The sequence below is a fragment of the Pseudophryne corroboree genome, chromosome 1, assembly GCF_028390025.1.
Source record: "Pseudophryne corroboree isolate aPseCor3 chromosome 1, aPseCor3.hap2, whole genome shotgun sequence".
Lineage (NCBI taxonomy): Eukaryota > Metazoa > Chordata > Amphibia > Anura > Myobatrachidae > Pseudophryne > Pseudophryne corroboree.
In genome coordinates this window covers 708,592,286-708,617,694 of record NC_086444.1, presented here as the reverse complement: position 1 = coordinate 708,617,694, position 25,409 = coordinate 708,592,286, and the positions used below count along the sequence as shown (strand labels likewise).

At 44.2% G+C, this 25,409-nt stretch overlaps 1 protein-coding gene and 1 pseudogene across 3 annotated transcripts in view; one reads left to right on the top strand and one right to left on the bottom strand.

Annotated features, from left to right (window-relative positions):
• MPND (MPN domain containing) overlaps positions 1 to 25,409 on the bottom strand; it is a 268,959-nt gene that overhangs the window by 131,107 nt on the left and 112,443 nt on the right. The window lies entirely within an intron of this gene.
• Positions 22,487 to 22,605, top strand: LOC134933307 (5S ribosomal RNA; annotated as a pseudogene).

Sequence of the window (25,409 nt, the reverse complement as noted above, 5' to 3'; positions counted from 1 at the left end):
AGCTTGGGAGGAAGATGGTGTTTCCCCAAAACCAACAAAGGACCCACTGCCTGTAGCTTCTACTGTCAGTGGCGGGCATGCTTGCACAGAAGATGGTGTGTGCATTTCAAAGTGGGGATAGTGGGAATGTTGGCCGGGATGATATGACGTTGGTTGTGGCATAGGGGTAAGGCTGAAATTCCTAGAGGGACATCGAAGGGTTGTTTGTTAACCGGGTATGTTTGTTAAGGGTCCCAACACTGAACCGGTAAAACGTTACCCCAATAATCCTCTCTGACTCAGCCCTCCTTGCAGGATTCAGGCTCCACAGCTTTTTGGCTATGGCCCGCCCCACATGGTCCTGCTCATCTTCATCCATCACCATGAGTCGATTGGCAGACTCCAGAATCTGCTGAGTCATCAACTCAGATATATCCCAACTTTGAGGTAGCCTTTTACGTCCTCTCCTTGTGCCTGCTGGGTGCTAATGGTGGGGGTAGAGCAGAGGACAGGTGAAGGAAGCTCTGATGGCGGCTCTAGTATCGGTGAACATTCCTCTTTTACAAGTAGAGAAGGCTGCAAAAAATGTTGAGAAAAATTTTGATTGTTTTTTACAACATTAACTTTTGTCTTTCAGTTCCCTACAACTTTTGAAGAGTGGCAAACTACTGCGAAAGAACTTCATGTTTGTGGACATTGGAAAAAATAGGAGCATGTCCAATGGTGGTGCTTTGGAAAACACCATGTTCCATAAGAAACTGAAAAACATTAGACTGAATTTACCAGAGCGGACTCAGAATACATATGGCTTAAACTTTGTGTACTGTATGTGGCTGATGAGGCGTTTGCCTTGCTTGCTAATGTTTTGAAACCATACCCACAAAGGGCACTTAATCGAGGACACAGAAATTTCATTTACCTGTTGTCTCGAACTGTTCAATTCCTAATTTTGATGTTTTAAAACATTTTTTAAACCGTGTGTTATATTTATTATTTACTGTGTACTTACAATGCCACTAAAGGGAATATCTTCCAGTTCAGTGGTGGGAGATGCAGAAAACAGGCACCCAAGTCCATAGGTAAATTGGCGATGGACAGCCTAGGCAGCTCCTGGTCCATGGTGAATGACAGGAGGTCAAAGTACCACAACTTGGGCCACATACTTCGTCTGCTCCCGCCCATGATTTTTTTGATGATTCCCTCTTGTTGAGCTTGTTTCTTAAAAACTGTCCTCATGATGCCAATTTTTGCTCACACCCAGTCAGCATTTGCCGTATGTAAATAGCAGGCTGACCTTAACCAGCTCCTCCAGTGCTACAGCCCTCTTTTACTATTAGAATAATCTCTGGATTTAGTAAAACAAAGGCCTCGATAAAGTCCTTCAGGAACTCAACATTTTTCTTTGCAATTTTTTTTACAAATCTGGTAAAATAAGAAAAAAAGTACATACAGGTATTAATTTTTTTTATAATACACAGTTTACTGTACTTTTTACTTGCAAAACACATTTTCACAAAATAGCTTAAAAATAAGCCTATAGGTACACCTGACTGATCAATGCTCATAAAACATTTTTTATTATTCACTCAATTCTAAATATATACATATGTAGATATCTACAAACACGTGTATATATATATATATATATATATATATATATATATATATATTGCATGTGGAGTAATCAGCTTGTGGTAAAGCTGAAGGAAGGTGCTGGACGTACTATTTGGACTGAGCATATATACTTAAAAACACTGGTTGCGCATTCATATTAATGTGTTCATATATATATATATATATATATATATATAGAGAGAGAGAGATAACATACAGAGGTGTGGCACTCAAGCTTGTAGAAATGACACGTCTGTGGAATCCTTATCAACGTTTCAACATTATTAGTATTGTCATCAGGATAATACAATAAGAAAACGAACATACCTTTTATAAGTGTACACCACGAGTGAATGCTGGCATCAGGGCCGGGACCACTCACCCTCCCCGTCGCCGCGCTGTAAGGTGATGTCATCTAATTGAGACTGTGCACCCATAAGAGAAACTTAACCATATACCGAGCTGAAAATATGAAGACAAGGGCATACATAGTAACAAGCATTTGAACAAGCATGGATGGATACAGAGTTTACACAATTAGGGGTATATTCAATTGAGGTCGAAAACTGCCGTCTGTCGAAAAGACGGCAGTTTTCTACTTTTTTTGGTCGAATCCAGATTCAACATATTCAATATTTGCAATTTTTTTCGACAAGTCGATAAACTCGACTTGTCGAAAAGCACGTGGATCGGCGGAATAGCTGCCGATCCACGTGTTAATGTCGAAAATGGGGCCAAATCTGACAGGTTTTGGCCTCGTTTTCGACCATCTCAGTCCGACATCAAAATGATGTCGGAATGAGATGGACCCAGAGGAGGCGAGGGGGGGGGGAGCCGCCCTGTGATTGCCCATACGCTCTTTGAACTTAGTCTCAGTTTTGCCAATATAGTAAAGCCCATAAAGGCATATTAGCTGGTAAACTACAAAAGTGGAATTACAGGTAAAATAATGCTGTATTTTATAGATCTTGCCAGAGTGGGGATGTTTAAACGAATCACCCGTTAATAAAAATTGACACGTGGTGCATGTACATTTGAAACAGCCCAAACGAGTATTGCTCAAAAAAGTTGTTTTTCTTAATGTTGATCTAGTAGTGTCAGTTTTTACTAAAATATCTTTCAAATTACGGCCACGAGAGTAGCATGGCATTAATCTATGCTCACTGAGGTTTAACTTAGCATCACTTTGTACCATAGGCCATAATGATTTGGCTGTTTTGATAATTGCTGGTGTTACATTATATTTGTTCACCCAAGGTAAGACCTTTTCACTGGACAACCTATCAGATGCAGAATTATTCAATAATGCTAGTCTATCCAGGGCTAACACTTTCTGTTTACAAGATTCTAGCAGTTTAGCACTATAGCCTCTTTCCAAAACTTTCGATACCATTAAATCAATTTGTTTCACCGCCAGCTATGGGTCACTATTAATGTGAAAAGCTGTGAGCATTTGCGAATTTAGGAAGACCATTCACCAACGACCTTGGGTGGCAACTCTGTGCCTTCAGTAGTGTGTTTCTATCTGTAGCTTTAGTAAACAGGCTAGTATGTATAACCTGATTTATAATAGAAACATGTACATCAAGAAAATCCAAAGACTCTTTTCTGAAAGTATGAGTAAACTTAATGGGGTTATCTGTAATATCCCCTCTCCAAATCAAAAACAGATCGTCTATGTATCTTAAAAATAAGACGATGTGATCCTTAATTACACTTTCAGAAAAAAACACTAATTGTTCAATAAAGAACATCACTATGTTGGCATAGGCCGGAGTCACTGAGCTGCCCATGGCACAGACATGGACCTGTAAATAAAAATTATTATCATAAAGAAAATTATTATTATGCAAAATAAGGTCAAACAATTGTAATATGATACCAATTTTATCACCAGAAAATGCACTTCTAGATTCTAAAACACCCTGTAGTGCATGCAAACCTAAACCATGGGGGATAGACATACATAAATTAATTACGTCAGTGCTGACAAGCCAACAGTCATCATCCAACTGAAGGACCGTACATAACTTCCTCAAAAATGTCGTGGTATCAAGAAGAAAAGTCTCCTCATTTTGAATCATCGGTTGTAAGATTGAATCCAAAAAAGTGGCCACTGGCTGAAAGAGGGAGCCTTGAGCCGATACAATAGGGCATCCCGGAGGTGGGTCTAAGCCCTTATGTATCTTGGGAATGATATAGAAAATGGGAATAATCGGTGAACTGGGATATAACACATCCATAATTTTTTCAGTAATTAGTCCCCTATCTAACGCCGCCAGTAAAAGTTGATGTAGTTCTTTTTTACAGGTCTTGGACGGGTCCCCGGACAGTTTACTGTAAATAGAAGAATCCGATAGTTGACGCATGATCTCTTTATGATAGTCTTGATAATCCTGAAGGACTATTGTCTCTCCCTTATCCGCTTGACGGATAATTAAGTCCATATTGTTTGATAGAGTTTTAAGCACGTCTTTCAACAGGGGTTACATTTGGATGTACATCTTTTGAAGATTTAATAGCCTCATTAACCCTCTGATCCAGTAGTCTCATGAAGGTTTTGATGGTTTTAGTGGCCCGACATCCCTTATCCAGCCTTCGCTATAGGATGATCGACACGGTCCCAGTTAATAGACGGGATTGGGGGGGGGGGGGGGGTGATCGATCGCTTCAGTTACTAAAATGTGAAGCACGGTGGATACACCGTTTGAATGTCATATATCCTAAAGGGTTAAATGTTAATATAGCCTATGCAGCTTTTCGTTAGCATTATATAACCATCGTACTATGTTTGAATTTAATGGTAATGATCTGAGTGTGACTACATTCATTCTGAACTGTAACCATTAGTACCCTTTTATGCATCTTTTTTGTGGAGATTAATTGTGTAAACTACTGTGTAAACTACTGTATGTATCCATCCATGCTTGTTGAAATGTTTGTTACTATGTATGCCCTTGTCTTCATATTTTCAGCACAGTATATGGTTAAGTTTCTCTTATGGGTGCACAGTCTCAATTAGATGACGTCACCTTACAGCGCGGCAACGGGGAGGGTGAGCGGTCCCGGTCCTGATGCCAGCATTCACTCGTGGTGTACACTTATAAAAGGTATGTTCATTTTCTTATTGTATTATCCTGATGACAATACTAATAATATTGAAACGTAGATAACGATTCCACAGACTTAAGTGTCATTTCTACAAGCTTGAGTGCCGCACCTCTGCATGTTATAAAAATTACCCTGTGAAGGCACCAGCGCAGTTTAAAGTGGAGCATGGAGTGCCGGAGCTGCAATCCATATATAGATATATAGATAATGATATAGAGTATATTGCTTCCAGAGTAAAGCTTTATGTGCAATACACTCTTTATTGTATGCCATCAATAGATACATAAATATACTTAAGTGTTATAGATGTACACAATCTACTATTGCAAACATATAGTATATAAATCAGTCAACACTTTGGATTACTCACTAAGTATGTTAAATACTCACCAATAGCAAATAAAAAATTTTATTCTGAGGAACTTCTTTCTAGCAAAGTTTCGCTGTTGTTCCCGGTAATAGCAAATGAAGATTCTTTGTTAACGACGTCCAAGAAAGCACTGTGGTCAATATCAATTGAAACACCACCCCATGCCTATCATAGATGTTGCACAACTGCAAGCAAGAAGGATGCCAAGGAGCCATGCTGGAGGGAGAGGCCCTAGCAGAGATGAAAGTAGGGGAAGATACTAACCATAAAAAGAGAGATAAGGAGAAAGATAGTGGGATGCGGAACGCAGAAAAAGAAAATAGGATTTTGGTACTTACCAGATAAATCATTTTCTTTGAATCCATAGGGGGCACTGGAGTACTCTTGGGATATGGACGGTGCTTTAGCAGGGATAGACATATTTAAATATTTAAATTAGTAACTCTACTCCCTCCTCCATACTCCCATAGTACCTCAGTGTTTTTTACCGAGCCGAATAGGAGCAATAGAGAAGATGAACAATGGAGAATTACATATAACATTATAACATAACGGACAACAATGAAGTTGACCCATAACCTAACTGTCAACTAAACAGTTGACACGACAATAGATGACAATCACCTTAACCTTCGAACAAGTCGGTGAGATTGTGGTACCATAAGATCCACTGAACTTACCACAAGACAGGTAAAACTGCTCTGGGTGGGCGTCCAGTGCCCCCTATGGATTCAAAGAAAAGGATTTATCTGGTAAGTACCAAAATCCTATTTTCTTTTTCATCCACTAGGGGTCACTGGAGTACTCTTGGGACGAACCAAAGTTTCCCCTGTGGGCGGGAGAGCTGTTTGGCACCTGTAACACTAGACGGCCAAAGCTATATGCTGATGCCGCAAACATATTAAACTTGCAAAAGCGCACAACCGTGTGCACTGATGACCATGTAGCCGCACGGCAAAGTTGCGTCGTAGATGCTCCACGACCTGCTGCCCATGACGTTCCCACAGAACGTGTGGAATGAGCTGAAACAGATGTAGGCGGTTGTAGCCTAGCATGAAGGTAAGTCTGACGTACGGTCAGATTAATCCATCTGGATAAGGTCTGCTTGGAAGCTGGCCAACCCATTTTGACTGCACCATAGAGAACAACCAATGTATCCGTTTTACGTACAGTAGACGTTCGGGCTACATAAACGCGTAGTGCGCGTACCACATCCAAAGTAGCTGAAGTGCCTGAACCTACAGATAACCAAGGAACTACGATTGGTTGATTGATGTGAAAAGATGATACTACCTTTGGTAGGAAAACGTAATTCGTCCGAAGATCCGCTCTATCAACATGAAACACCAGATACGGTGGCTTGCATGACAAGGCACCCAATTCTGAAACACGCCTTGCTGAAGCTAATGTTAGGAGAAAAATTGTTTTTCAAGTGGGAATCTTAACATCCACTTGTTGTAAGGATTCAAAATATGAAGACTGTGAAAAATCTAAAACCAGTGTAGATGCTATAAATGGAGGTTGTACTCTGACGACACCTTTAGATAAACGTAGTCCTCCATCTAACCCCGTCTGTAAAAATAGCAAAAGACGGGATAACTTGAAAAATTATATTGGAAACTTCCGAGCTTCACACCAACCTATATAGGCACGCCCAATTCTGTGATAGCTGCCGTAACTGGCTTCCTAGCACGTAACATTGTTGGTCGATTCTGGAATACCCTCTCTTCTTAAGAGGGCGGCTTCACCCGCCACCCTGTCAAACGCAGCAGCGCTGCAGTCGGGGTAAAGGAACGGACCCTGTTGCAGAAGGTCTGGACGTAGCAGGAGCGGCCAAGGATAGTCTGCGAGTAGACCGCAGAGATCCGAAAACCATGCTCTCCGAGGCCAATGAGACGCCAATAGCAGGACTGTTGTGGACTCTCTAAATCCGCTTTAGCAACCGAGGAAGCAGAGGAAACGGTGGAAAGAGATACACGATGCTGTACGGCCACGTGATCGTGAGAGCATCCACTGCCACTGCCTAGGATCTCGTGTTCTGGACACATACTGGGGTGTTTGATGATTTTGGCGAGATGCCATTAGATCCACCTGTGGGTAACCCCACCACTGGAGCAACATCTCGAACACTTCTGGATTCAATGCCCATTCTCCTGGATGAAAATCCTGATGGCTGAGATAATCCGCCTTCCAGGTGTCCACTCCTGGAATGAACACTGCCTACAATATTACCTGGTGATGTTCTGGCCTACTGAGGATGCGAGCCACTTCCCGCATGGCCATGCGACTTCGAGTTCCTTCTTATTTGTTGATTCATGCGACTCCCGTCGCATTGTCTGACTGCACCTGGACAGTCTGAGACCGGAGCATGTGCTTGTCACAGCGCGTTGTAAATTGCCCTGAGTTCCAGGACATTTATAGACCGTAATCTTTCTTGGTCTGACCAGAGACTCTGAAGCTGACAATTTTGGATCACTGCTCCCAAACCTCTGAGACTCGCGTCTGTCGTCAGAATTATCCAATTCCAGACTCTGAACCTTTTTCAATGGTGAGATTGTGTACTTGGAGCCACCAGAGTAGTGATACTCTGACCCTTGGAGACAACCGCACCCTCTGTTGAATTTGTAGATGCGAGCCTGACCACTGTGCGAGAACATCCAGTTGAAAAGAACGTGAGTGAAAACTTCCAAACTGGAGCGCTTCGAAAAACGCCACCATCTCTCCTAACAGTCGAATGCACCAATACACCGAAACTGTCCGTGGTTTGAGCACTAAGCGTACCCGATGACAAATACTTTGTGCTTTCTGTTCTGGCCGGTAAATTTTGATCCACCGTATCGAGAATCATTCCTAGGAATTGAAGTCTGTGAGATGGAATCAGGCTTGATTTCTTGACGTTGACAATCCAACTGTGCTGAACTAGTACATTGTACGTCAGTAAGGCATGTTGAAGGAGCGTCTGTTGACACGGATCCTTGATGAGCAAATCGTCTAAGTACGGAACTATTATCACTGTCAAGGATCTGAGATGAACTATCATCACAGACATCACGTTTGTGAATACCGGAGGTGCGGACAAGAGGCCAAACGGTAGTGCCTGAAATTGATAATGGTTTTGTTGTACTGCAACCTTAAGTCCTTGATGTGTAAGTACACTTTTTTGAGATCCAGCAAAATCATGAATTCCTGTGGCTCTAAACCTGCAATCACTGACCGCAGGTATTCCATCTTGAATGTATAGTCAGTGACATACTAATTGAGCTTGTTCATTATCGGTCTGACAGAGCCGCTCGGCTTTGGTACTACAGAAAGACAGGAATAACCCTGACCCTGTTGGTGTACTGGAACCGGAATCAAACTGCTGAATCGACGAGAGACTGAATTGCGGTTTGCAGAACCGCCTTTTTGTTTCCTGACAGAGGCAGACCTGTCTTGAAAAAATTTGCATTGGTAAAAGACAACAGAACTCTATTTGTAACCTTTGACCACGAAATTGCGGAACCACCCATCCGTTGTCTGAATCCACGCCAAATGAAATGTCTGAAGGCGTGCTCCCACAACTGAAGATCTGAGATGGGCTGGAAGCCCGTCATGCCACTGTTCGTCGGTGGTCTTAGCGTCCTGACGACGGTTAGTGGTTTGTTGAAAACCACGTCCTCTATCACACCTAGTTGTGGCACGACGTGCACTTTGGCCGCGTTCCTGGTAGGCAGCTGGGCCCACCAGAAGCACACATTATACTTCTAGCTGATCACCTCTGTGAATGGATTGTCTGCTAGTAGCCCAAGAATGAATGTGTCCAATGAAGGACCAGATAACATAACTCAAGTATAAGGCAATGCTTGAATTCCTTGTTTGGACTCAGCCTCAGATTAGAGCTGCCATACTCAAAACTCCCAAAGGTGATTGGCTAGCAGTATATTTGAGGAAAAACTGTAATGTAGGTCTTTATGGACTATGCAATTACCGCCATGGTAATTTAAGTGAAACTAAAGCAGGTGTAAGCAACATCCTGCTGCTGTATAAACGCAGTTTAACTTTAGCCGGACTCGAACACAGGTATGACCGCTTACTAATACAAGGGATTAGCCCTGTAGGCCACAGGAACCTCCGTATTTTGACCAGTTGTTTAGCTTATGCTGCTACACTTTAAGCGTTGTTGCAGCTGGGACTGGAATAGTTTACTTTTGTTTTAAAACGTTGACACTGAAAAATCCCTTTTCTAGTGATGTCATAATCTGTGGGAAAAGGTAGGTAGACAGAAAGTCTCTTGACACAGTAAAGCATTTATATGTTTCATGAATAAAGAAAAACATACAGTCATCCTTAGCCATTAAACTTCAGTTTGTGACAGATTCTTTCGTTTAGGCAATATCGGGCATTGGGGGTAATTCTGAGTTGATCGCAGCAGGATTTTTGTTAGCAGTTGGGCAAAACCATGTGCACTGCAGGGGAGGCAGATATAACATGTGCAGAGAGAGTTAGATTTAATTTTTTAATTTTTTTGGTTTTGTCCTCCCGTTACCGCATTCATGCAGAGGATTGTGCTAAATGGGAGACTCCCCCTCCGGTAGATTCACATATTACACGTCTGGTTAGACTGTCTATTCTGAACACAAAAGAAAATTAAACAGCGCTACCTTTGATATAATATACAATGAATCATGTGTGACAAGGTATTCTAAAAAACCCTCATTTATTTTAAAAATAAATAAAAAAGGAGTTTATTAACTCCCAAATATATGTTACTAGAACACTCAAAAACAGTAATTAGCATATGCATCAATGTTTAGACAGCATGAAAATTTTGGCTGGCAGCATTCATATATTGTCCTCTTTTTTCCACGGTCAATTATCAGGGACTTTTTATACAGTTCTGTGGGCTACAGTCCATATATATATATATATATATATATATATATATATATATATATATACGTTTTAAATGCTGTGTGCTCGGCACTCACACTGATGAGACGGTATATGCTGCGGTGCCCTCCTGGAGGCGAAGACCTCTATGCTTAGGTAGTGGAAGAAGGCGGCACTCAAGCAGACGTATATTGCAGTGTAAAAATGGTCAGTTTAATCTGACATGTTTCGGGGTAATCACCCCGTCCTCAGGGTCATCATAGCCCAAACTGAACCAAATAACATACATAAATACACATAACAATTAACATCAAGTCTCTAATCCTACTCACCTGCTTCCCCACGCCGTTCTGAACCGCCGGACGCTCAGCCACGCATCCGCGTCGCTCCCCGGTGACGTCATCGAGTCGCGCCTGGATCCGGTTGCTATGGAAACCACCAAGCCGGCTCTCAGTACACTCAGGATGCGAGTGCAGACTTCACGCCGCCAGTCCGTTACGGCATCAGACAGCGCTGGTGCAGGAAGATGTCTAAAGCAACAAAAAACAAACTTTATTAAATCAAAAACATATACAGTGCCACTAAAACCAATAAAATCCCCACCCCCACCTGGCCAGAGTCATATACCTTGCTAATGACAGTAGTATAAATTGATGTGCAGTAATATGCTGTACAATAATATGATGCACAATGTTGTGGTGCTAACCTAATCGCTTACTAACTAATGCTATTAATAGCTATGGAAGGTCTACATAAAACACTGTAGTCCCAAATTTTCATTAAGACCCCTAGGTGACAGAGTTCCCAACTTAAAGATCCATCTGGATTCTCTCTGCAGAAGAGCTCTATCACGGTCCCCCCCTCTCAGACTCTTGGGGACATGGTCAATTAACATAGCCCTTATGCTAGGACTCCATGTTTCAACAATAGACAATGTCGTGCAAAAGGTTGGTCACTACTACCCTTTTCTAGCACCTTTTTTATGGCACTTCTATGTAGTGCCATGCGCTCGCGAAATTGACGAACTGTTTTGCCCACATAGGCTAGGCCACATGGGCAGGTAAGTAGATACACTACATGGGTAGATGTGCAAGTTAATCGGTGCCGGATGGGCAATTTTTTGCCCGTATGAGGGTGGTTGAAAGTATTACCTGTCATAAGAGTGTTGCACGTGGCACACCCCAGGCATCTAAAGCACCCCAATTTAGTACGTAAGAAATGGGTTTCTTGTGTAGCTGTCATGCTAGAGACATCTAATTTAACAATGTGATCACCAATATTGCGTCCCCTAGTGTGGCTGGGGAGAAGGGACGTATTAGCTAAAGATGATAATGCCCCCTCAGTCTGAATAATGGGCCATAATGCTTTAGCCCGTCGTACCCTTCTAGTGCTGGCTACATTATATCTATTGACCCAGGGCAGTTTAGGGCCACTATTGGTGTGTCTACGGGTTAAAGGATTGAGTGCCTCAGCTCTTGGGATACTGAGGGCCTTGGCCCTGGCCTGATGTAACACGCCTAGTGGATAGCCCCGTTCAGCAAATTTAGCCTGCATGACATCCAGCGCCACCTCGGTTTCCTTAGGGTCCGACGTTATGCGCCTAACACGCATAAACTGGGAAAAGGGTAAACCCCTTCGCAATGGGGCCGGATGTAAGCTAGAGTGATCAAGCAACATATTCCTATCGGTGTTTTTGATATGTATCGAAGTGGACACTTGTCCCTCCAGAACAGTGATCTTAACATCCAAATAATTAATGGAAAAACTATCCACAGTATAAGTGAACTGCACTGGGTGTTGGGTGGCATTGTGATCCTCCCACAAAGCTATCAGGTCATCTCGAGTCCCTGTCCACAGGACTAGTAAATCATCTATATACCTTCTATAGTAAAGTACCCTTGGCATGATAGCAGGATCAAGGTAAAACATGTGCTTCTCTAACTGATACATGAAAGCGTTGGCATACGACGGGGCCACAGCGGACCCCATCGCACACCCCGCTAATTGGAGCATAAAGCGACCATTGAAAACAAAATAATTGCGAGTAAGCACTTTTTCCAATAATCTCAAAAAGATCGAGATGCGGTAGGAATCATTGCCCTCAAGCAAGCATCTGACCGCTTCAATGCCTGCCTCATGAGGAATACACGTGTACAAACTGGTGACATCAGAACTACACAATAACGTGCCCACCGGTATGTTACCTAGGAGTTGGAGCTGTTGTAGCAAAGAAGTGGTGTCCTTAAGGTAAGAGGGGAGGGATTGAATGCAAGGGTTCAAGAATGCATCAAGGTACACTGACACTGGATGATACAGTGACCCCCTGGCAGACACAATGGGCCTGCCAGGACGTCACCGGGGAGCGACGCGGATGCGTGGCTGAGCGTCCGGCGGCTCAGAACGGCGTGGGGAAGCAGGTGAGTAGGATTAGAGACTTGATGTTAATTGTTATGTGTATTTATGTATGTTATTTGGTTCAGTTTGGGCTATGATGACCCTGAGGACGGGGTGATTACCCCGAAACATGTCGGATTAAACTGACCATTTTTACACTGCAATATACGTCTGCTTGAGTGCCGCCTTCTTCCACTACCTAAGCATAGAGGTCTTCGCCTCCAGGAGGGCACCGCAGCATATACCGTCTCATCAGTGTGAGTGCCGAGCACACAGCATTTAAAACGTATCTTGGACAGACTGTCAGTCGGTGGCTCCAAGCTAGCACCACTGCACCACACGGTCTCTCCACGCTAAGGCACCGGCTATTTACTTTATCACCAAGGACTCATTCTAAGGGCGGCAGCTGCACTTACTGTCAGCCTTATGTGTATGGTGTTTTTAGCACGCTCCATCTCCACCTTTGACTGGTAGTTTGATTACCTTGCTCCAGTATATGAGGCTTTAGAGTCTTTCTGCTATGGAAGCGATGAATGCCAGTGAGGTAACCTTGGATTTGATCCAGCGAGATGCCAGTGAACGCCTCAGTTTCTCTGATCTTGAAGCCAATGCCATACTTGTGGGACAACGACTAGATGACGATCCCATAGTTAATACTAATGAGGAACTTTACAGAAAGTGGCTGAGAATGAAACAAAGGGAGGTGGATTTCCTCTACCATGGCATCTCTCTATCCGATTATTACCGGACTAACCTAATTCCTAGGGGATTTAGGATTCGGAATTCGCCAACTATAGGCCGATTTAATACCACTTTCTGTCGACGTTGGGTAGCAATTCTCAACAAATGCTCCATGGACCTATTGCTGCTGGTGGTGGAGGAGTCGACACGGGAGCTTAATTTGGTGCGGGAGCAAATTCACCAGTTTGAGGCAATACATAAACCCACGTTACAGCAGGATACTCAGAATGAATGGGTGACCAAGCTCACTACTCAGATTGAGCAATACCGTCAAGATCTGGTACGGTTTAAGAAAGAGAAACTGGCCACAGTCCAAAGAGACTATCAACAACGTGAGGTGTACCCCTGGTTAGGTGGCACAAGGACACCCAGGGATCAACAACAACCCAATTGGCGTTCCAAATCCCGGAGAAGACGAGAACCTCAGTCAGGGGCCAGTACCTCAGCAAGTGATTCTGATGGAGCGTCAGGGTCTCTATCACAATCAGATGGTAACTTCCCTTTAGGCCAAGGCCCATCGGGCGTTCGCACTCGTTCCAACCGCACCCCCCATGCAAGACGAGGGAGAGGACGCGGAGGTCGCGGCAGAACCAAAGAATTGCCCGCACCAAAACCGCCCAGAGCCTGAGAGAACTGGTGTTTAATCTGTCTTCAGTTCCCCTTACGGACCAAGAGTATCGACTGTTGGCGAGGGGCCTCTCTTTTGTCCCCACAGTCCCGGCAGACCCTTTGGAGTGGAAAGTTGAGGTACACCGCTTGGGACGATCACTAAGACGGCAGGAACACTTTAATAGCTCGACGTCAGATGGTTCAACCACAGATGTTCCTGCACAGCTGCGGCGCATAGCCCCGCGGTCCCAGTTTGACCCCCCAAGCCTCAATCCATCCATACGGACTTACTATCATGCCAAGGGTACTTTACTATAGAAGGTATATAGATGATTTACTAGTCCTGTGGACAGGGACTCGAGATGACCTGATAGCTTTGTGGGAGGATCACAATGCCACCCAACACCCAGTGCAGTTCACTTATACTGTGGATAGTTTTTCCATTAATTATTTGGATGTTAAGATCACTGTTCTGGAGGGACAAGTGTCCACTTCGATACATATCAAAAACACTGATAGGAATATGTTGCTTGATCACTCTAGCTTTCATCCGGCCCCATTGCGAAGGGGTTTACCCTTTTCCCAGTTTATGCGTGTTAGGCGCATAACGTCGGACCCTAAGGAAACCGAGGTGGTGCTGGATGTCATGCAGGCTAAATTTGCTGAACGGGGCTATCCACTAGGCGTGTTACATCAGGCCAGGGCCAAGGCCCTCAGTATCCCAAGAGCTGAGGCACTCAATCCTTTAACCCGTAGACACACCAATAGTGGCCCTAAACTGCCCTGGGTCAATAGATATAATGTAGCCAGCACTAGGAGGGTACGACGGGCTAAAGCATTATGGCCCATTATTCAGACTGAGGGGGCATTATCATCTTTAGCTAATACGTCCCTTCTCCCCAGCCACACTAGGGGACGCAATATTGGTGATCACATTGTTAAATTAGATGTCTCTAGCATGACAGCTACACAAGAAACCCATTTCTTATGTACTAAATTGGGGTGCTTTAGATGCCTGGGGTGTGCCACGTGCAACACTCTTATGACAGGTAATACTTTCAACCACCCTCATACGGGCAAAAAATTGCCCATCCGGCACCGATTAACTTGCACATCTACCCATGTAGTGTATCTACTTACCTTGAAAAAGCTGTCTAAGGACAGCGAAACGCATTAGGGGGCAGTCCCTGATGAAGACCATTGAGCGTTGAAACGGCTGTCGGGCGAACTGTAGCAGTAGGGTACATCCAGATGGCTTATCAGGAATAAAACCCTTTTTTTCTTTCACCAACTAAACGTGAGTGCTGATCTAATTCTTTTTTCAACTGTGGAAAAAGTGAGTGTTTGTATATATATATATATATATATGGACTGTAGCCCACAGAACTGTATAAAAAGTCCCTGATAATTGCCCGTGGAAAAAAGAGGACAATATATGAATGCTGCCAACCAAAATTTTCATGCTGTCTAAACATTGATGCATATGCTAATTACTGTTTTTGAGTGTTCTAGTAACATATATTTGGGAGTTAATAAACTCCTTTTTTATTTATTTTTAAAATAAATGAGGGTTTTTTAGAATACCTTGTCACACATGATTCGTTGTATATTATATCAAAGGTAGCGCTGTTTAATTTTCTTTTGTGTTCTGTATACTGTGGAGAGTGACTATCTCCATCACAACAGCTGCTAGGAAAACCAACTCAAAGTAGCGCCAGTTTAGATACATTTCGATATATCTTTTCTTGCCACCCCAGACTGTCTATTCTGCCTGTCACTATGCTTGCCTTCCTTAAGGAACCCACAGATAAACGTACTGAAAATTGCCTTAAGTCTTTTTTTTCCCCTCACTGGTGCTGTCACCAGACCAACAATGGCTGCCTCCTGGGCCGTTAAAGCCTTTGACTCATGGCTGCAGGCCCTAGAGGAGGAATTACCCTCTGATATCCCTGACAATTGCATGTCATACTTGGATTACATGCGGCAAGCAGCTGTCTACATCTGTGAGGCCTCATCTGATGCTAGGATATTTGCAGCTAAGGCATCTGCCACCTCCATACAAGCAAGGCGCATTATATGACTCCGTTCCTGAAAAGCTGACTTTGATTCCAAGAAAACGTTGGAATTTCTACCTTTCACTGGTGAAGTACTGTTCCGGGCAGAATTGGACAATATTGTCACTGCTCTAGCTGCAGCTAAAAAACTGCCTTCCTCCCATCCACACCAGCTCCGCGTGCCTGCAGTTCTACTTTTCAGACCTTTCGCCCTCAAGGCAAAGCAAAAGAGACAAGTGTTCTCCAGACACATTTCCACTGCTAATTCCAAGCCCAAGGTTAATAACCATGGGCGGCATGTCATCCTCACGCAAAATATGACAAGCCCGCAGCCTGAATGGGCGAGCCGCCTCCTGAGGGATCCCAGTGTGGGAGGCTGACTTCTTTACTTCAAGCAGGTCTGGACTCAGATGGCTTCAGAAGCATGGGAGCAAGAAGTGCTCTCTCGCGGGTGTACAGTCTTATTCAAAAGATGCCCTTCCCCACAGTTCTTTTGCACGGGCCTTCCTGCTGAACCACAAAAGGCCCTGATTATGCATCAAATTAGACAATCTCTCCTGCAATCAGCAGTAATCATACCGGTTCCTCCGTCTCAATACGGACTGGGCTATTATTCCTCCCTGTTTCTAGTGCCCAAACTGAATGGGTCAGACAGACCACCCACGGTCAAGTGGAACGTACCTCATCTGATCAGGTCTCAACTGATGACTCTCACTCCGGAGGTTCACTTGTCCCTCACTTGGTGGCTCTGTATGGCACACTTGGATAAAGGTCGACCCTTTTGGATTCCGGACTGTGTACTTCTAACCACGGATGCCAGCCTCCGCAGTTGGGGAGCAGTAATGGGTCAACACTCATTTCAGGGGAGTTGGAAGCTGTCAGAGTCCCGTCCCCTGACCAATGTCTTGAAACTGAGAGCTGTGTTCAAAGCTCTATCTCTGTTCAGGTTCAGTCCGACAATGCCACTTCAGTGACTTAACTCAATCATCAGGGTGGCACTCGCAGCCAAATGGTGATGCAGGAAGTGTCTTGCATTCTACAATGGACAGAACGTCACCTTTCAGCCATCTCTGCCATGTACATTCCAGATACCCTCAACTGGGAAGCAGACTTCCTCAGTCATCAAGACATCCCCGCAGGAGAATGGTCCCTGCATCCAGAAGTCTTCAAACTTCTAATAGACAAGTTGGGTCTCATAGATGTCGACCTCACAGCGTTGAGATACAACCACAAGGTTCCGGTGTATCGGTCCTGATCCAGGGATCTGCAAGCAGCATTCGTGGATGCCCTTTCCATCAAGTGGACTTTCCATCTCATGTACATATTTCCTCCAGTAACCCTTTTGCCAAGGGTTCTGTGGAAATTCAAATAAGGGGGAGGCAACCTCCTTGTAGTATCCCCAGCATGGCCCAAACGTCATTGGTTCTTGGACCTACAAGGACTGTCAGTGGGAGTCCCTCTACCACTCCCTCTGCACCATGACCTCCTGTCTCAGGGCTTGTGTCTGCAACCAGACCTGCCACATCTGTCTTTGATGGCGTGGCTCTTGAATCTTCACTACTAAGGATGAAAGGCTTTTCTCACCCAGTGGTGCAAACCATGCTTAAGGTCCGGAAGCCAGCCTCTGCCCACATATACTACAAGATTTGGCATACTTACTTCCAGTGGTGTATTTCCAGGCATTATGACCCTGCAGTCTTCCGGATCTCCAGGATTCAGGCCTTCCTCAAATGGGTATTGGGCCTTGGCCTTCGCCTGGCTTCTCGAAAAGTCCATATCTCTGCCTTATCAGTGTGGTTTCAATGCAGAATTGCTCCTCTACCAGATGTCCGCACCTTCCTACAGGGCGTTCTTCATGTACAGCTTCCCTACGTTCCTCCCGTGTCTCCATGGGATCTGTTGGTGGTTCTGGACACTCTTCAACAGGCTCCCTTTGAACCTCTGGAAACAGTTGACTTGAAATTGTTCACTGCTAAGACATTATTCCTTCTGGCCATTGCATCTGCCAGATGGGTGTCTGATATTGTCGTCCACCTTTTTTACATTTTCATCTGGAAAGGGCTGTACTGTGTACTAAACCGTGTTACCTACCTAAGGTGGTCTCCCGTTTCCATTTGAATGAGGACATTGTGATTTCCGGCCTTTGATTCCTCAGATCTCTCACCTGCTGAGTGTTCTTTGGATGTGGTTTGTGCTCTCCGTATTTATGTTGACGAATTAGTTCCTTCATAAAATCAGAAAGGGCGGATGACAAGACAAAGTGCCTAAGTCTAAGACGCTTATTGCAGTGGCAATAGCCAGCAAGAACAGGAACTTGGCCATGAGCCATTTGCGGTCCACTGATTCAAGAGGTTCGAAGGGAGACTCTTGAAGGGCTTTCAATACAATAGAAAGGTCCCATGGAGCCACTGGGGGGACATAGGTAGGCTGAATATGTAGAACACCCTGAATTAATATATGTACATCAGGTATAGAGGCAATCTTGCGCTGAAACCACACAGACAAGGCAGGTACAGTATGTGAACCTTGACGGAGGCAAGATGAAGCCCCAAGTCCAAACCTCTTTGTAGAAAAGCCAGAATTCTGGAAGTCCTGAATCGATAGGCGTCATAATGCTTATCAGCACATCAAGTGAAGTAAGAATGCCACATGCTGTAGTAAATCCGGGCAGAGGCCGGTTTGCGGGCCTTCAGCATCGTCTGAATAACAGCCTCAGAGGACCCTTTGGACCTCAGGAGTGATGCTTCAAGAGTCACGCCATCAAAGCCAGTCTGGTCAGGTCTGGGTAGAGGCAAGGGCCCTGTATGAGTAGGTCTTGACACTGAGGAAGAAGAAGGGGACGCTTGGCTGAGAAACCCTGCAGGTCGGAGAACCAGTACCATCTGGGCCACGCTGGAGTGACGAAAATCAGTATTTCTCCTTCTTGCTTGAACTTCTGAAGTGCCCTGGGCAGGAGTGACACCGGAGGGAATATATAAGGCAGCTGAAAGTTCCATGGAACTGCCAATGCATCCACAAACGCCGCCTGAGGATCCCTGGTTCATGATCTGAAGACTGGAACCTTGTGGTTGCGTAGAGATGCTATGAGGTCCACGTCCGGCAAACCCCATCTGTCCACTTTGGGATGAAGACTCCAGAGTGAACGTCCTGGTGACTGAGGAAGTCTGCTTCCCAGTTTAAGATGCCTGGAATGAACACCACCAATATGGCTGGTAGATGGTGTTCCGCCCAACATAGGATTTTGGACACTTCCAACATTGCCCTGCAGCTTCAAGTGCCGCCTTGATGGTTTATGTAAGCCACTGTTGTGGCATTGTCCGATTGTACTTGTACTCAGCTCCAGAATATGCGTTTCGGATCCCTCGTCCTTTGTCAGATCACGAAGGGGTCCGAAATGCGTTACGCATAAGTACATCACCTCACTGGAAGTACCTCTGGGGGGGTCACCTGTCACTAGCCAATCAGCGTCCGGAGCTGGAGGGTTGTTCTATCAATTCCATCTGTGATGGGGATCCTTATTGTGGCGACTTAAGAGTGAGATCACACCATTGGTGTTACATGCTGTTTTTTACTTAATCTTGTGTGTGCAAATCTTGTAAATAAATAATGGTGCAAAATACAGTCAGTATTGCACTATGTGTTCCTTTCTGCTTTTTGAACTGTAGAGTAGAAAATTACATCTAAAATTACAGTGTGAAGAGTGAAGATTTCATCAGTGAAAACACATTAAGTGTTGCTATATGCAAATCTTAACTCTCTCATTGTGAGTGCAATATACACATATGATTTTATATTTTTTATAAAGACAATATTGCACCATGTACAGTATATATGTTTTTAAGTTTTAGTAAAAAACTACTGAAGTGGAGCATCAATACCGGTGGTTCTATTCTAAAGGAATTTTAAGTGTAAGCAATTGTGTTATTGAATTACATTTGGTATTGGGAGTTGGCGCCATTGTGACTCACCATCTTTTCTACTCTCACAAACTTGTTCAAAGATTTGAGGTTGAGTATATGCCGATAGGACCCATTGGGGTTGAGGACCAGAAACAGGGTTGAGTAATAGCCTCTGCCCCTCTGGAGCTGAGGAAACGGCACAACCATTCCAGTTCTCAGGAGGGAGCTTACAACCGTTTGTAGAGCTTGCGCCTTCAACGGGTCTGACGGGAGTGCCACTGAGCAGAACTGGTGAGGGGGATATCTCTTGAATGAAACAGCGTACCCGTGAGAGACAACTTCCAGTACCCAAGCGTCTGAAGTGGTTGTGAGCCAGACTTGGGCGAACCGTAGAAGTCGGCCTCCCACCCTGAAGTCCCCCAGGGGGAGGCCAGCCCCATCATGCGGTAGGCTTGTCATGTTTTGCAGCTGGCTGATGGACTGCCCAGGACTGTTTCGCCTTGGGCTTGGAAACGAGAGACTGTCTAGGGTATGATTGACCTTTCACTTTCCCTTTCCCTGCTTTTCGCCTTCTGAGAAGGGTTAGATGTGGGGAGAAAAGCCGTCTTAGTGGCTGCTAATTCAGACACAATTTTATTTAGGTCTTCCTAGAACAAAATGTTCCCAGTGAAAGGGAGGACTTCCAAGGTCTTCTTGTAGTCCAGGTCCACTTTTCACGACCTCAACCACAGAATGTGGCGTGCCAGGACAGATGTAGCCGACGCCTTGGCCACCAACACTTGCGCAACAGAGGACGCTTCTTAGATAGAATAAAAAGCGGTAGTAATATGAGACAGGTATTGTATGGTATTGTCAGAGATATCCTCAGGTAGCTCCTCCTCTAGCGCCTGAACCCACGCCTCAATACCTTTTGCAGGCCCAAGAGGCAGCTATAGTGGGTCTATGAACAGCTCCTGTAAGATGTGAATAGATTTCAGGCATCCATCAATGCGCTTATCTGTCGGTTCCTTCACTGAGGTGACAGTGGTGTCAAGCAGAGTGAACGACACCACGAGGCGGGTGGCATGAGAGTCCACCGGCGGTGGTGTCTCCAATTTGGTATATACAGTAGCTCTGCAGGGAGAGTATAACGAGCCAAAGCCCTTTTTTGGGACAGGGAATTTCTGCCATGGGATAGACCAGAGTTCCCGTCTGATATCTACTAAATGATCAGAATGGGGTAAAACAGTTTTAACCACTTTCTGTTGTTTAATCTTGTCAGTTTTCTTTGCCACTATAGTGGAATCCTCCTCATCAGTGATTTGGAGAATATGCTTAATAGCAATTATCAGTGGGGGGGTTTTGCAGAGAAGCAAAAGGAAGACTGTTTTAGTGTCTCTCTGGGGCACGCTTTGTATAAATGAACTTACAGATGTGATTAGAATATGTAGTACACTGTGAGTGTAAGGATAAAACTTAACTTTTATTACTCTAAACAGACGAAAATTGTTGCTATATATTACCGCAACAGTAATTAAAAAAGTATTAAATGACAATGTGACGATATGTTACACACTTAATGTGGGGTAGGTGGCAGAAAGTTTGTCTGCACACAGCACCTTTCAATCACGCCCCTCTACAAGGTGATTGACAGACGCATCAGTTAAGAGGCTCACACGGAGGGCTGACTGATCAGACGATCAGGTGAACAAGCTCCTCCCAGCGAAACGTGCGTCACTTCCGGTCCGGCGCCCGACTTCCGGGACCTCCGTAACGGAGCTCCGGCGGACGGACTCCCTTCCAGCACACTCGTTTCAGGTATTCAACACCGCTCCCTGCAGCATCGAATAGCTCTCCCAACAGGTCTCTTATCCCCAGCACTACATGACGGTAGCGGGGATAAGTTTATTTCACTCTGTGTATGCCGCACAAACAGAGATAGTTTCTCTAGCAATAGCTCCCCTAGCAACAGCACCTGCCTGTCTTTTTCCCTGGATATTGCACACACATACAAAAAAATCTCTGTGTATTTAAACCGTCTCAGGGAGATCCTTTATCAGGTGTCTATTAGTGCATTAATTAATTATCCTTTTGAATACAGCAATTGCTATACTAGGAGCCTATTAGACTAGACATATCCCTGTTTTGGGAGAGGTTGCTTAATCGACTATGTCTTTTTGCATACTGTCTGTCCCTACCAATTGTGACAAATATTAATATATAAATTATATCTTCTTGCAAGAGACAGACAGCTGTATACCTAACAAATATTGTGCTGGTTTCCATGTGAAATTTTATGTCTTCTTATGCCTTAAAGAGACAGCATATGGTATTTTTGCAATCTACTTAGTAATTTATTCTTAATTCTGCATAGGTTACCTGATATATACATTCACAACACCCACCAAAGCATTATTTTCATCAGGCAAATTTTTGTGTTTGGCTTTGTTATGCACTTGTACTTAGGTCAGACCTTCAATTGTGTCGTCAAGAATCTGATATACCTCAGCTAATAGGGTATACTATTATTATTAATGGTATCATCACAATTTGCTTGTGGCGAATTCTTACTGTGTAAACTTCTCTGGTGTTTCTGGGCCTTTCTATGCCTTAGAGACAGCATATGATAATCACTTATGAAGACTTATTTTAAGATATGGTTCTGATGTTTATTTACACCCTTGCCTAAGTGAAATCAGCTTTTGGATTTAATTCTCATTTATGAGTAATATGATATACCATCAGGATAGACTGAAGGAAATTTAATCACCATTCCTTCCACACCTTGCTTGCTTCCTCGTGCAAGCACTTTCGGATCCGCAATTCAATTGTGTTTAAATTTATTCAAGAATCTGTTTCTCCATTGTTTCTACTGTCATACCATGCTGGACATGCCTGATCTCGTCTGATCTTGGAAGCCAAGCAGCATTGGGCCTGGTTAGTACCAGAAAGGGTGACCCTCTGGGAATACTGGGTACTGTAGTATCAAGGAACTCACCTTCCGGTGATGTACCCAGGAACAATCAGTAACCCGCATTTCAAATATTTATTGCAGTATATGTTCCTATGCTGACTCTTATAGAAGGAGTCCAGAGTTGTAAAAGCCGGGTTTCTTGTTTCTCTCTTATGAATGCACTTATGTATAACAATTCATAAGTTGATAGAGAAAACAAGAGATTTCAAACTTTCGCTTTGATAAACGTCAAATAACAATACTCACTTAAAATACAGTGGGTGTGCAGACAAACTTTCTGCCACCTACCCCACATTAAGTGAGTAACATATCGTCACATTGTCATTTAATACTTTTTTCATTACTGTTGCGGTAATATATAGCAACATTTTTCGTCTGTTTAGAGCAATAAAGGTTAAGTTTTATCCTTACACTCACAATTTACTACATATTCTAATCACATCTGTAAGTTCATTTATACAAAGTGTGCCCCAGAGAGACACTAAAACAGTCTTCCTTTTGCTTCTCTGCAAAAAAACCCCCACTATAGTTTACTCTGAACTAATGTCCGGGAGCACCGCCAACTCTGTCCTACCGCAAAAGCCTAGCAGGCAAAGTCAGTAGCTTCATGTTGGTCATTATTCATGTAATCTATTGGATAAAAATTTGTTTCACATTCATTTACAATCTGGTCCAGTGCAGATTCCAAAACCCCAACCCAGTACTGTGTCCAAGCATTTGCAGGGCGGGTGTCTGACATCAATTCCGGCCAATAACAGGTTGAAGTAATCGCAGCGGCTGCAATATGTACACAATTTCTCAACTGACGCTGTCTCAAAGATGAGCAGGATACTTAAGTGTAATGTAAATGAACGCCGCTGTGTACAGGTGGCTTTACATGGGAGACCTTGCCCAGCAATCCCGGAGACTTGCTGCTGCTATGCTTGTAAGATGGTGCCCAGCATCTCTGTGAGGGAATGAGGTATAGTGACGCAGCTCCAGGGCGGGAAATCTGCAGAAGATGGCTCCCTGGGCCGGGGGAGGGGCTACAGGTCAAGTGCCGCCTTCCTATGCTGGTCTTCTGACCCAGGTACTATGGAGCCTTATTAAATGGGGTGTTAGTACACCTGACCTGTGCTCCTAATGCCCTGGTGGTCTAGTGGGGTCCCTGCCCAATGACAGTGTCCATGCCAGCGCCATGGCCCATCTCCCTAGGCTGCGGACAGAATGCGATTTAGTCACGGGTCCCGCAAGGAGACCCTCTTCCCTTCCTCCCGGTAGCAGACACGTGATCCTGGAAGATGGTCCGGGACTGTTCCTACATGTCTCCGTCGCAAATACCAGGTACCCAGGCCAGCAAGAGTATGCAGCGTCGCTGTGGAAGTGATGGAGCTGCAGCACAGAAGTCAGTCTGACTTGCAGTGCTGTCAGCCCAGAGAAAACAAGTCAGATATTTGTCAAAATGAAAAGCTTTCAGGGCTGCCAGGGCAGCACTCCTGTTTAGTGACCTGCTGTTGCAGAAACCAACTTCAAAACTGAGCTCACAGTGCCTGGAGGCGGGGTTATAGAGGAGGCCCCTATGCATCCTGGGACAACTAAAGCTTTGCCTGTTGGTGCCTCTGGATCCAGATCCACTCTACACCCCGATGTTTCCCTGTGGAAACCTGTGTACCCTGCTGCAGAAAAGAGAGTTAACAAAGGTAAGTCTACCATAATTCTTTTATTATAGCCATAAAGGCTCCAGTGTTGCATTATGTTTTTTTAGGGGGCGAGGAGGAGTGCTGTGATGGTTATATGTCATATTTCTCTCTGTGAACATATAGTAGTACAGATGGGTCCACCGTTATCTTGACTAGTTTTCTGTGCCTAGTCACAACATGATTTATTAGCATAAACCCTTCATCTATTGTTCTCAGCTGCAATACAATACAGAGAACAATACAGCAGGGGATTAAGTCATTAAAGGAGGGGATTAAGTCCGACTGGCCAGTCTCAGTTAATCCTATTACATCTGTATATGTGGCTGATATGGTTCCTTTGCAGCAATGCATAACATAGGGAGAGGCAGGGATGTTCACATGTGATGTTGGCAAGGGAATTATATGCCGTGACATATACCACTATATGTTCATGAAAAAGCAAGTACAAAATTATGTTTAGTATAGCCATAAAGGCTCCAGTGTTGCATTATGTTTTTTTTGGGGGGTGAGGAGTGTTGTGATGGTTATATGTCATATTTCTCTCTGTGAACATATAGCGTATATGTGCTGACATGGTTCCTTTACACCATGTTTACATGTGATGTGTTGTTAAGGGAATCATATGCCGTGACATATACCACTATATGTTCATTCACTGGCTCATGAAAAAAACAAGTAAAAAATTATCTTTATTATAGCCATATAGGCTCCAGTGCTGCATTATGTTTTTTGGGGGGGAGTGAGGTGGAGTGCTGTGATAGTTATATGTCATATTTCTCAGTCTGAACATATAGTAGTATAAGTGGGATGTAATTACATTGCCCGCAGTGGTCAGGATACCGACGCCGGAATCCTGACAACTGACAATGCCACCAGCTGGAATCCTGGCTAACAGGAGCTATTCTCACTCAGGGGTGTCCACGACACCCATAGAGTGGAAATAGAACCAGTGGCGAGCACAGCGAGTGTCATGATCCAGACTATTTCAACTAGGAATAGGCCTTTAATATCAATGTATGCGATATCAAGATATCTGATCAATGTAGAAATGTATTTTGTAATGAGAAACATGTTTGTGGATGACACCTCTTTTGAGAGTTAATTGCTTTGCAGTGTTTACTCAGGCACACCAGGGGT